The following is an 8,114-nucleotide window of genomic DNA, read 5'->3' on the forward strand; positions in this document are numbered from 1 at the left end:
AGAATGACTGATACGAGGTACATACACCCTTCCAAAGAAGTGTCTATGTGCCAAAGCCCTACCTTGAACTAGACTTACTGTTCAGGGCTCTCTGTCTTGTTTAGAGAATCCAAAACTCAGCCATGGTTCAAAGTATTCAAACATTTTAGCTACACTGAAGTCAGCTGTTCTTTTTCCTGGGATCTTCTGGTAATTGCTGGATCAAGTTCTGTATCAAATGCAGTTGTATTTAGTCTAAATAAAAAGAACAGCACATAAATGTGCTATTGTTGCTCAGCTTAGTCAGACACCCAGGAAATGCAAGGTAGAGACTCAGTGACTTTTAAAACTGTAAGGGCTCAAATAACTATTTTTTATAATTTTTTTAAAGGAGAAATTGCAATTTCTGTGTTTAAAATCAGTTTAAGATATAGAGTAGAAGTCATACAATTACCTTGCCTTTCATGGACCATTTTGGCTTATGAACCATAAAAAATGGAGCAATTCTGTCCACCCGTAGGCGAGGCAAGTGGAAATAGGTGGGGTTAAAGACACAGCCCTGCCCTCCATGTTTCCACTGGCCAGTGGGTGGTTTTTGATCACCTAACTGCATCCCTGCACTGGACCACAGTGCAGGATCCCACTGCACACCCTTGCTCCGTGCTCCAAAGGGTAGGCATCAAAATTTCTTAGCTGAACCAAGACACAAGTGAATAGTTGCTCATTACTAGACATAATCTTGCCGAGAAACCCAGAGGCAGCTATTATATGTTGCAGCGAGTGAACTGAAAAAAAGAGTGTTACAAAGCCAGGCTGTGTAAGCTGGAGGAGGACTGAGGCGCCCCGTGAGCAGTGTGGAGCTGTGCGAAGGCTCAGGCAGCACCAGCAGCAGCTGGAGAAACAATTGCGGCCCTACTTTTGGAAAGACAAGGCAGAGTGCCAGATGGCAGCCGACCAGAAGAGCTGAGGTCTAAACAAAAGACCTGGAAAAAAATGAAGGGGAAAAAAAAAAAAAAGAAAAGAAAAGAAAAAAAAAGCACAAACCCTAAACAGGGAACTAGTCTTTTGGGGCAACACAGATTTCATTGAGAGGTATTTAAAAAAAAAAAAAAAAGAGTCTATACTCTCTTGCTGTTCCAAAGGGTACATTTTCTCAGATACCTGCATCAAAAATATTATCAAGTGTTACCTAGATTATTTGTAAGCCAGAAAGCCACTAAGACAAAAAACCCCACCTTTCTTAAAGGGGAGTTTGGTGTGCTGTTTAGCCTGCTCTGTCATTTTTCTTGTCTCTCTTCATAATCCCTATGTAACCCAGAAACAGCCAGTAAAAAAGAGAGACCCTCTGCTTGTTTAATTACTTCCTGAAAATTTGACAACTACTACTTCGGTCTCATTGGATAATCTACTTTTAAATTGCCTAGTCTTTCAAAGACAGCATAATTATTTGAGTACACTTACTTCCCTAGCTATACATCATGCCTATCAAAATTAAATGCTTCCAACATACCATTGCAGCATTTTAACATTTCACTTCTGTAATACATTTAACAGTAAATTGATCCTATACTTCCTTTTTAACAAATTTTCATACCTTTAGCAGTAACGCACAGTTAGAAGTTGAAATTTTTTTCTCTTATGAGGGAATAAAGTTATTTAAAGAATGCTTAAGAGATTTATAAAATACAAATCTTGGTGACAATGTTTGTGATGTTTAAGCTTTATTTCTGCTTTAAAAAAAGAGACTGATTCATTAATACAACTAATTTCTGGACAAAATATTTAAGCAGACATAACTTCATGGGTTTACAGTTTTGATCTGCACATAACCAGAATAATAAATGTTCTCTTGAAGGAGTTAATGTCATTTTCCTCTGAATTTTTGAGAAGATTTTTTTTTCAAAACAATAAAAATGTTTTACAAAATTGAAGAATAAACAATTTAGTGTACTCATCTAGCAGACTATTCCACTGACATTTTAGCTGGTGCATATGTCAATTTTTAGAAATATTATTTTTCTGTGATCTATATGATAATTTCTGCTTCTGTATCATCAGAAAACCAAAAATGCTCTTAAAAACACGCATCGATTGATCATCAAAATACACATTAAGCACATATTCAGGGCACAGTCGCTGCAATGGGTGTGTGTGTATTTTTCAAAGCTGAAAGGCTACCCCACACAGTACTAGGGTTTCTCCTGTAAAGACACAGGAAGCTAAAAGCAGTCACGAACACAGACCACTCTCCCACATACTAGCATCGCTTTTGAGCATTCCTCTCTCAGGATATGGTGAATTTGAGGGGTTTCTTTGGTTGTTTGTAGTGAGACATGTCAATAAGCCACATTTTCAAAAGAGAGAGTAGTTTTATTTGCAGGAATGCATGCAGACTCTCACGGTAGATCCTGTTGGTATATGCACCACATGTGTGTGTATGCATGCAAGCCAGAAGACTGTCTACAGCACATGTGCAGGTCAATCCAACATGAGCAAAACCAAAAACAAAGGAGGTAAAGAAACAGCACGTAAAAAAAAGGAAAAAGAAAGAACCCCCCCTTGGTTCTAAATCATCACAAAGACTGCAATATCCTGTTATCTATTGTAGTAACATCATATACAAAATAAAGAAACAAATGTTGCCCTTCTGTGAAGGGATATAATAAAAGATTGATTCATTAAAAGGAAAAAAAAAAAAAGAGTTAAGAAATACGTTGTTTTAAGCTATACTCAAGAAAAGCACAGGCTGACATAACTTTTAAGGAGTCCAAATATCTTCATATTGACTGTTCCTGTTCTCTTATGGAGCAAAAAGTATAGACATGAGATGAAAGGCAAGTAAAACCCATTGGATGTCTGGTCACCACCAACTTGTTTCTAAACCACTCACCAACTGAATATGTTTTTGGGGAGTCAATAACAAATGCATTTCACCTTACTTCATCAAGGATTAGTGTTGATTTAAAACATCTATCCAGAATGCCTCTTTAATTCTGTTACTATGACTACCTAATGGCAATTAGGGAGATATTAGGAAGAAAAAAGTGTCATGTTATAACATTGAATGACAAGAAAATAGTGACACCTCTTCAGAGACCGACATTTTTAAGTTTAATGTAAAAAATTAAAACCAGTTGTCTACCTGTTTCTAAAATTCTGATTCTTTATTTCATTGATTTACCAAATCAAGTTTCATCCTCTCTCATACCCTAAATGTGCTTACATGTTCAGGAAGTATTAAAGACTGGCAAATCTTATTAGAACTTATGAAACTTTTGCAGAAATAACATATAAAATAATAAATAGTATGCATAAATAATTAAATCCTACCCCTTCCCCTACTACGGGATCAACAAAAAACAACATAGGCAAAGTGAAAACTGATACACGAGAAAATATTTAGGCACAATCTAAAGAACTCACAAGAATAAGCTTGAGTCCAGGAATATCTTCAAGCTCCAGAAAGAGTGACATTAATCAACTATGCATACGTTAAGAAATTTTACAGGTTAAGGCTGCTGAACAAAAGCATTAGAAGTATATGCCTACAGTTGGCCTCTGAGGATCTTATCTAGCCCCCTAATAAAGTCATGACAACAATTCCCACTAATGCTAGTGGGAAGTGTCCTGTAAGTCTGAAAATTGTAATACTTTTCAAGCTGCCAGAATAAGGTGTTTGCTTAGACAGAAGGCATATTAAAGAAAGGGAGGAACACTCCACATCCTGACATCTGCATACACACTTTCAGCGTACTTGGTCTGCTACCATACATAGTTGGTGCTATTTATTCTGTGGGTAGCACAGTAACCGTTTTTACTCTTACGTAGTGTTCAATGGCATGCACAAGTTCTCTTAGTTTCCGAGATTTTTATTTTATCGGTGGCTTAGAGACAATGCACATGTAGATTAACCTAAATTGTTACAGGAAAAAAAAAAAGCCAAACGTGATGGTTTATTTGAATTTAGTTGATTTTGATTGTAGTTAGTTGATTTTGCTTAATCGTTTTCAGATTTGGAAAATAAAGACATCTCAAATTTCTCTAAAATATTAAATCTAAGTGCTTTTAATCAGAAGAGTATTTCATAACAGTTTTTACTGAGTATCCCATGGTTGCTTAATATTTAAGGTCAGAATAGTCACAATAAAATTAAATCACTCATCTGAACTGAGTCATGATCATACAGTGATTTATAAAAACGGATTAGATCTTAAAAATCAATCATTCTAAATGAAAGAATTCCAGGTGACATCCCACCTGGAATTAATATCTAATTAAGCACAGCAATCTCAGAAGGGAAAAAAAACCCCTTCCTCAGTAACTTATACACGTGTATCTTGTATTTCCAACTTTTCTTACATTATATAGAAACAGTTATATAGTAGCTGCCAGTCAAGTTCTATACTTTTGTCTCAGTCTCAGTTACCAAATTCATGTTACACTGAGTTGCCATATAAAATAATTAATCACTCCTAAATATCTGACCCATCTTAAAAAGCTTGTACTAAAACTGATTTTCAAATAGAAGTTTGACCCAGAAGTTCTCAAAAATACCTGGAAAAGAAGACGATCTGATAGTGACTCACGATATTAATGAATTTTTAAAAATTTTAAAAATCAGCATTTACTTTCTCTTTCCTGGTTTTGTATGCTTTTGATTTGTTCTTGAAGCATTTGAGCATTTGCATGTTTTCTTCTATCCTCTCCTTAAGCTGCTTTCCTCTAACGGAGCACTGCAGACCTGGTACACAGCAACCGTTTTCCCGACATACCAATAGTTTTCTCGGTTTGAAATTTGTCCTTGTTACTCGCGTGCTCCTCAGGGCAAGGCCAGGAGGAATCCTCACTTCAGTGAAATCTGATGGAGCCAGCATTTTGTAAAGCAAGTGCTTTTGTAAGAGATCTAATGTTCCTGCAGAGGTAGAGTGCCGTGAAAGCAGAAACAACTCAGCTCCTGTAGTCAGACAAGTACTTCCTTATTCTTAGAAAAATAAAATAACTTTATAAGTAAATGTAATAAGGTCTTTCTGATAATGGGTGATTTTGTGACAACCTGCAATAAAAAAAAAAGCCCATTGGGCTAGTGATTCCTCTTCCCCTTAAGAGATTTCTTTTTACTTATTTATTTTTGACTTTGAAGGAGGGTAGGAATTATTTGTTTAAACAACTGAGTGCAGATTGCAATTAACACTGTACATTTCAATTATTATCAATTCATCAGGGAATCAAAAGAGTTGGTATCTTTTAAATTAAAATATTTTTATCAGATAACCTAAGCCTCTAAAGCCATATATTTGATTTTAATTAAAAAAAATTCTGGTTGTGATCATTGTTCAGAATTAATATACCAAATAAAATATGGGAAGAAAGGAGGTAAAGGGAGGTTATATAGTGTTACCTGATAAAAGGAGACAGTAATATTTAAAATGAGGTAAGTGTTACACCGATTTATGATGTATTTTATCTTCTAGAGAAACCCTAGTTTATCGTAGTGTCGTTCAGTTTGAAACGTCAGCTGTATATCTTTCTGCTTTTGAATGTAACTCTAGGTTGAAAGGAAAAGGTTTGCAGTGATGTGATGTATAAGCAGATCAAAAGCTTGGCATTTTTTCTGGGATAATTCACTTTTATATTGAAATATTTTTGTTGTCATAAATACATAAATATTATAAATACCTTATAAATACCTTGAAAGAATATTAATTAATAACACTTAGCATGCCTCTCATCTTCATGGTTCTGTACAAACACCTATTAATCAGAAAGGATGAAAAAGTTCCTTTTGTTTTACTCCCCGCTCAAATTATCCTGTAAACATCCTCATCCCTAACCCATTAGCACCAGGATTTGTATTTTCTTCTTCATTTTGAAAACAAAAGAAAATATCTTCATTCATAGTCTGCTTTCCTTTGTATCAGGAGTCTTGCAAGTGTAAAAGAGATTTAGTCTGTAAGAAAACAGAAATGCCCGTGTGGTGGCCATATAAACATCGTGCCCAAGTAGCACCATATTCATAATGAATTTATTCTCAGTATATACTCCCACAAATTGTAAATAAGACTTTGTGGTGTAGGTGTTTAAAAGTAGCACAATCCTCCTGGTTCTTCTTGTGCTCAAAACAAACAAACAAACAAAAAAATGCAGAACAAGAATAAAAAGCTCCCAATACAAAAACAGCAGGGCAAAGCACATCAGCCTGTAAATCACACCTAATCTAATCACTCAGAAGCGATCTATCAGCCAAGGGCCAAACTAACCTGTGTGCTACAGCTAGCGCACACAGCATGGCAAGCAGAGGTGGCATTTTTCTTCAGCTACGTACTGTGCACAAGATGAAAATGCCCTGGCTTTTAAAGACAGTACTGAATGAGGTTGGTTTGGGGTTTTTTTTAACTAAGATTATAAGCCATCCAGGATCCAAGGGCTTCTATGGCTGAAGGAGGAAAGATGGCACTGATCTGCAGATGAGCAGGATTTATTTTCTTTCAAGGTAGCTGTTCCTACCACCGGCTGATTTCCAAATACCAAATCAGCAACAAAACGCCGCTTCTTGGTGACAGCTCTCTAAAGATGCTGTTAGTTCCCGGCACCTAGGATTATACCAATGGACCATTTGCCATTTAAAATCACACCAAAATCCTGAACTGCTGATCCCAATACTTGAGGGCATTTATCCATCCCCTTTCTGTATGTGCACCCATATATCCAATGCAAAATATATTTCTAATTTTGATTTCATAGATTTAGTAGTAAATACACACTTCTAAGAATTTAATGAAGGACAAAACATTATGGTCTTGATTCGTACTCTCAGTGGCTTAATTTGCTGTGTAAGCTAAGCCAGTCGCCCTGAGCACCACTGTTTATTTCCATTTACAGAAAGTAGTAGGATAATGCATCGTTGTAGTCTAAGGATTATAGTTGCCTGACACAACTGTCAGCACACTTTTTTAATAAAGTGCCAGCCTAAAGTCCCATGACCTTCCACTTTTCATCTTTGGAAAACAACTTTTGGTCTAGGTTACAGTAGATTTATTAATTACACCGTTCATTTTTTTGTACCGCGTATCTTGTTCCCAGAGTAAATGGGATAATAACTATTGTAATCTATAAACCATTAACATATCTGCCTCATGAGAATTCAGTGTCTGGGCTGTATACTTTAGTGTCAACATCTCAGATGTAAGTAGAAGAAAAGAAATCATGACTAAACCAGAAGGATTAATTTTTATTATTATTACTTTTTTTTAAAAAAAAAAAAAGCCAACTTTTTACAATTAAGGAAAAGAAGAAACTTGCATAAATCTTCCAGGGACCTCAGCTCACAATTTAAGCTCATTATAGTGGATAAGGAATTAATGGCTGTTGAGCACTCATATGTGTTCTGGGGATTTAAATGAGCATAATTCAGACATGAACGACAGCAGGATTTCATTTATGCATATGTGATCACTTAGCTTCTCATCACATCAACCTGTTGGATCCATTGGGCCCATTCCAGATCAGACAAATGCAAAAGGAGAGTCTCCTATTGACTTGGGGCGCTTTGGCTTTGGCCCACTGAAGCAAGCACCTCTAGAATACATTTTCAGGCCTCGTCTTGGCCAGACTCCTAAACACATCAAGAGTTTGGAACAAACTTAGAAGTGCCACTTGGGGCTTTAATTTTTGTCTGTTAGTCTTCCACTGAATGGCTCTCAGATTATAATCTGAACCATTTATGCACATGCCCAGACAGATGTACATACATGGATGCTCCCAAAGAAGTAGAGCACGAAGTCTTATTTAGGAAATTAAGTGTATGTTTTTCTGACTCCCTTACAGGGTTCTGAAAAGGAGGAAAAACAAACAAAAAAAGCCCCCCCCACTTACTTTCAGGTCTCCTCTGGACAAGATTCTTGGAAGAGCCAAACCAGGGCAGTGACCTAGTTCATTACTGAACAGACAATGAAACAGAAGCGTGTAGGTATCCCTTGATTCTTCCTTCAATGGCTCCCTGTCAGAGAAGCATCTGGTTGTCTGCTGTTTGCTAAGTTTCCATCAAGCCAGGAAATACATAGAACTTTGCAATATTTGGTGTTGCACTGGCAACAAGTTACAGTTTATTAAAAATATTAAGAAGATAAAGCAATTAT

Source organism: Phalacrocorax carbo, chromosome 4 (genome assembly GCF_963921805.1).
Source record: "Phalacrocorax carbo chromosome 4, bPhaCar2.1, whole genome shotgun sequence".
NCBI lineage: Eukaryota > Metazoa > Chordata > Aves > Suliformes > Phalacrocoracidae > Phalacrocorax > Phalacrocorax carbo.